Here is a 6035-nt window from a genome sequence, read left to right as displayed (position 1 = left end):
CAGTTTCTACGAAGTCTAAATACAGATCACATGTTCCCTGTGAAAATATAGCATCCGGACTGGAATGTGCTCAAAGTATGAAACACACTAATGTCTAAGATTTAGCACAAAGACAAAGACTGGAAGCTTTCTCACTGATACATCTGCTATACTGATGACATGCTGACGTGGTAGCACTTTAGGTCTGTTGGGTTACATGAATGCATTATTAACATTTACTTACCTTTTTCTCTCACTTAAAAAAAACATAACTATTAGGGGGAAAATGTCGTTACACATATGGCTTGCATTGAGTAGTGTCCGACGGTGACGCTCAGAGTGCCGTCACGTGTCCCCTTCCTCACGATGGATTCATCTAGGCAGAAGCACTGTACCATGGCTCTGTCCACAAGAAGCTTCCCCACACCCCGTATCTCGTAGTCCCTGGGGCGGGGTACCTGAGACAGAGACGTGCTCCGGTGGAACCCAACACCGGACTGCAGATCCTGCATGTAACACCCAAGAGATGCATTGCTTAGACTAAGGTGTCACCTTAGCACTGTAACACGCCACACCCCTCATCTCTACTATAGCAGAGACTGAAGCTCAGACATAGCCAAGACCCTATTTAAAATGACAGTAAAACTTAATGACAATGTAAAGACCAAGAGATTGCTGTTCTGTACCCTGTTTTACAAAACAGATGACAATTCCTTGTCAAACTACTGATTTGGGGGGAGGTGTTTCCCTTGGGAAAATCCCTGTGCGTTGTTGGCAAGGGCAGGTATTTTCATTTCTAATATCCTTTGTGAAAATATGCCAACTTGATCAGAGCAGAAATTACTGATCAACTCACCTGCTTAGGCAAGAACGAACGCACCTGTTTGGAAAGGCTTTGTTGATTTTGCCCTAACAATGGTGGATCTGGGGAGCATGGAACTGCCCTTGCCCTAGAATGCGGGGCAACACCGCCACCTAGTGGTGCCTTTGTTAAGTTATACGCAGTCTCAGACTCCAAGTCCACCCTGAGTGCACACAGGTTTGCACACCTGTCTTACTGCAGCTGTGGTCTCTCCATCCAGGAAGATGCAGTCTAAACAAACCAATTAAACAGTTGACCGCCTACTCAAAAGATTCTACAGAGTTACGATATCATGGCTTCGTTAAAGGGAAAATTTTCAATGAGAATTCATGCATTGGGAAAATGTCTCTGGTTAATCTAGGCCAATTTCCAGGAGGAAGGGATCCTAGATTTGTGATATTTAAGATGAAGGGCATGGACGTAGATATTAATAAAGCAGGTATTGCCTTTGTATCAGGTTAAAACCCCATTTATCTCAGGATCAGGCATTCATTCCTTCATGCTATGTTACAAATTAAAATCGGCTTAGGTAAAGGGATAAATAACTAGAATAAACTTTAAAAAATAATGTGTAGCTGTTCGACTCATTCAGCATGAGATCACAAGGAATGAGAAGGGGTTTATTATTGTTAGGTTTTAGAGAGGAAAGGGAAGTGGCCTCCGAGGAGACGCACAGGGGTCTCTGGCCAGTCAGGTGCGACACGTAGATTCTATTTAACGGGAAGACCCAAAACTTTATCAGCTGTAGAAATAAGAGCTTAAATCACAGACTTTCGGCATGTTAAATTTTAGATTAACAGATTGTGAAAATTTTCATCTTTATGATTACAGAGTTAGAACCCTGGAGTCCCCAAATTATAGGATGTCAGTATCTTAATGTCATTTAACTGCAGGGCTAGTTGACTGGAAAGCAGACAGTTCCTCTTCCTAGAGCCAGCTGCAGGGACAAAGTTGACGGAATTACTTCCCCTGGAGACTTTCACATAAGAACAATGTGTTTATTTTCCTGGGAAGGTCTGTGTTTCTCCTGGACCAGGTCTTTGAAACATTCTCTAGCAGAGGGAGAAATTAAGGCTGAGGGTTCTCTATGGATGATTTCAATAAAGAAAAGTCAGATTAGGAGTGCAGTTAATTCCTTGAGTTTTGAGAATGTAGGACAGTCAGTACTGTGGGTGTAATTTTGTTTTCTTTGGGAAAGGGAGAGCTTGAGCCCTTTCAGAAAGAAGAGGGTTGGCACTCAGACTCACGGTAATAAGATCTACCTTTAAAGAAAAGCTTTCTGGGTGTTATTCTCTGCACTGAACCTTTTACTCTATTACTCTCAACTCATTCTCTGCATCTGGTGAAGAAATGAGGAAGGCCATTAAAGTAACAAAGGAGTGAGTTTTGGCTCTGGTGCTGACGGTGTAGCAGCCATTTCATTCACAGACTCATTTAATTCATGACAACCTCAGAACTGAGATTTATCATCTCTATTTTTCACACCAGGAAACTGAGGTGCAGAATAATTGGATAAGTTGTCCAAGATCAAAAAGCTGGCAAATGCAGACCCAGGGCCTTAACTTAGCTCTGTCTTACTCTAACAAACACATCTTCTCTTCCTAGCACACTAAGTCATGTTTAATGACAGAAGTTGCCTTTCGAATTCGGCAATGTCCGTCTACTCTGTGTTGCAACTTTGCATACAACAGTGAATTTAACTCTAGTTCCCTGACAAAGCCATCTTAAAGTGGCCATTCTTTTTTCTCATTTTATTGATGTGGTATATGAGGGTTGTAGCCTCTGGGTAAGCTGCCCAAGGGGACACATATTGTGGTCAAAGCACTATTCAATTAACTATCCTTCTTGCATCAAAACCCTGAACTCTGGTCACTGAAATTCTTCTGATAAATTAACAGGCTGAAAAAAAAAGGCTTCTTTTCTGTTACTGACTTGGATCCTTGTCAATTTCTCTCCTTTCCTTCAAGTCTGACAAATTAATCAAAAAGAAACTACAATTAGGAATATTCTCCCTCCGATGCTGTTCTTGAAAGCCGAAAACTGAATCAGAGAAAAGACTGAAGGTGGTCTAAGCTTCGCAAAGCCTTTTCTCTTCTGATTCTCCGCTTCGGCATCCATAGAGCCTTACAGGAACCCCAGTGGGATTATAGAAAACGCCGGCCTTATTTCCACTAACAGTTGTTGGTTTTGTCATTTTCTTCCAAACACCGTAGTCCTAAGTAATTGGATTTCCTTATTACAAGAAGAGTTGGCATTTTTTATGATAGTGAAGTTGAATATCGGGATTCATTTGACATTAAAGGTGCTTTGCAAATAAATTATGAAAATCTACTTTAAAGAGCATGTTACAGGATAGAGTGAGGGCTTAATTTTCAAGAAACATACTGAAATGTCCGGAGAATATCAGCTCTCGAATCATCCCTTCCTAGTTTTCGAAAGAGACCTTTGTTTTTAACTTCAGATCCATTTCACATTTGCTTTATGTCTGCCCTGTGCTAGAAAAACAGCAAGCTACTTGCAGAAATAATAAAGATCCCAGGAAACAAACATTGAAACAAAATAAAACAAACCTGGAATATGAGGGGTTTTTTTTTAATCTATTTTATTTTTTAAGGAAAGAAAAGGGTTCATCCACCAGAGGAAATAGCATTAATACAAGATGAAAAAATACAGAATGCAACATCACCAGTTCTATTTAAGTGAGTTATTTGCAGGTGTCTGGCATTCTCAGTGAAGGCACAGCTCTACCTGGGCACTGGGTAGTGGGGTGGGAGTGCCAGGAAGCGCCGGCAAAATTATGATCTAGGGTCTGGATAGGATACAATTTTAGGTCACTGATTTATTCGTATGTTCACATATAAGCTTGATGCTCATCTAAATTAAGTAATGAAGGATAATAGAATTTGGATGGAAATAATCAAGATCAAGAGTATTAATTTATTCGTTTAAGTGAGCCATTTTTTAGTGCCTGTATTACTATTAGAAATAACTAGTCAAGTCCAAGTGGTCACTGAGAAACACTAGCTTTGTACACTTTGGAGGATTTTAGGATGGTTTCACTTAGAAGCAGGGCATATGTAAGTGTACAGAAATTATTGGGGGAATATAGATAAAAATCTTAGTAATAAAAATTGCAAAGAAGGGATGTGGGTGTGGTCAAAAAAAGAAAGAAAATGGTATATGTTCACATTTTAGATTTTACAATTATGCACTCTAATGTTTATAAATATATATGGATTATATTGTGAAAATAGTTTAATTTGGGGGTATTATAATGTTTCAATTTATAAAACATTTTAAAACATACGTAGGCCAATTATACATATGTAATTCTGTTTCTATGTTATCTCTCCATCCTTGATTATTTGATAGTATTTACCAGAAAAGTCAAACTGGACTGGAGTTGTCTTTTGGGGAAGGTTATGATAAAAGATTCAACTTTTTCAATAAGACTTCAAATTTTTTGTTTCTTCTTATGTCACATTGGGTTTAAGCTGTGTCTTTCAAGAAACTGTCTGAACGATCCCAGCTGTGAAATGCGACGATACGCGTCTGTTGATGGACCGTCTCGTTCTTTCACTGTTCGTAGGACCTGCAGTAACTCTGTCCCACTGTTGACACTGATGACTTGTGTTCCTTTTTGTGATCAGTTGTTTGGCAATTTTCTTGATATTTTCAAGATGGTAACTTTATTTCCTCTCTGTTTTCTATTTCACTGATTTTAATTTTTTTCTATTATTTATCTTCTCAGGCGTGTTTTCTTTCTCTCTCTCTCTCTCTTTTTTTTTTTTTCCTTTTACTTGGATGGATCCTTGGGGCATTGATTTTATATTCTAATTATTTTCTAGTCTAAGCATTTTAAAGCTCTAAGTTTCCCTCATTTGAGTTATATTGTCCTTTGGTTTGAAATATTTTCTAATTTCTCTGGTGATTTTATTTTCAATCAGTAAATTCTTTAGAAATGTGCTACTTCACATCCAGATACTTGGGGATTTTCTAGACAGCTTACTGATTTCTAAATTAACTCTATTTTATCAAAGAATATATTTTGTATGAATTTTATAGTCCATCATGGCAACCATAGTGGCAAACGTCCCGTGTGCACGTTAAAAAGATGTGTATCCTACATTGGTTGGTGCAGGGATTCGTACACTCAGTTAAACCAAGGCATTTGTTAGGTTTCCTCAAGTTGTATACGTCGCTGCCGACTTTGTTGCTGTTGTCCCATGAGCTGCCAGCAGGGTGGTACTGCAGTCGCCTGCACTAACTGTGGAATCGCCTTTCCCTTTACTTTTGTCAATTTTGCTTTATATAATTAGAGATTATTTTTACCAGATGCATGGACAGTTACAATGGTTGTGAATGCCTGATTAGTTGTCCCTTTTAGCCTCAGGATGTATTCCTCCTTGTCTCTGGAGAGCTCAGTGATACCAGATTAACCAGCGGTGTTTACTGTTCGTGATGGATCTTCTGCCATCCGTTCTCTTTCAGCCTTTCTGTGTCTTTGAAATCAAAATACGCCTTGTAGGCAGCTTATATTAGGGTCTTGTTTGTTGGTTTCTTTTCCACTTTGTCTATCTCTGCCTTTTATTTAGAATATTTACAAAACTAAATGTAATTATCAGTTGGGTGGATTTTAGTCTGCCATCTTATTATATGTTTTCACTTTGCTGTTTTTTTTAATTCATTATTCCCCACTGCCACCTTTGTACTGGATGATCTGAATCATATTTTGTATTCCACTTGAAGTTTTCTGTGGGCATTTTGGTTACCTCTGCATTTTTTATTGGATGCTCTAGGGATTACGCCCGCCTGTTCACTCTCTCACACTCTAATTAGAAACAGTATTGTGCTATTTCACAGAAAGTGTTGAACACTTGAAATGATATGGGTTTGCTTTAACCCCCATCACAAACATTTCTGCTCATACTATACTTGTCATATGAGGTGTTTCTATACGCTTTGAAAACACCCCTGGAAATTGTAGTATTTGCTTTAAGATGCATATGCATATATATATGTCAAAGAACACAAGAGGAAATATATAGTTGTTCATATTTACCCGGACGTTTACCATTTCTCTTGTCCTTCCTCCGTCCCCCAAATTCATGTTATCGTCTGGCTATTTCCCTTCAGCTTGAAGGCATTTTAGAATTTCTTTTTGAAAATGTCTATAGGTGATACATTCTTCAGT

Source organism: Camelus dromedarius, chromosome 20, assembly GCF_036321535.1.
Source record: "Camelus dromedarius isolate mCamDro1 chromosome 20, mCamDro1.pat, whole genome shotgun sequence".
In the NCBI taxonomy this organism is placed as follows: Eukaryota; Metazoa; Chordata; class Mammalia; order Artiodactyla; family Camelidae; genus Camelus; species Camelus dromedarius.
This window is presented reverse-complemented; position numbering follows the sequence as displayed.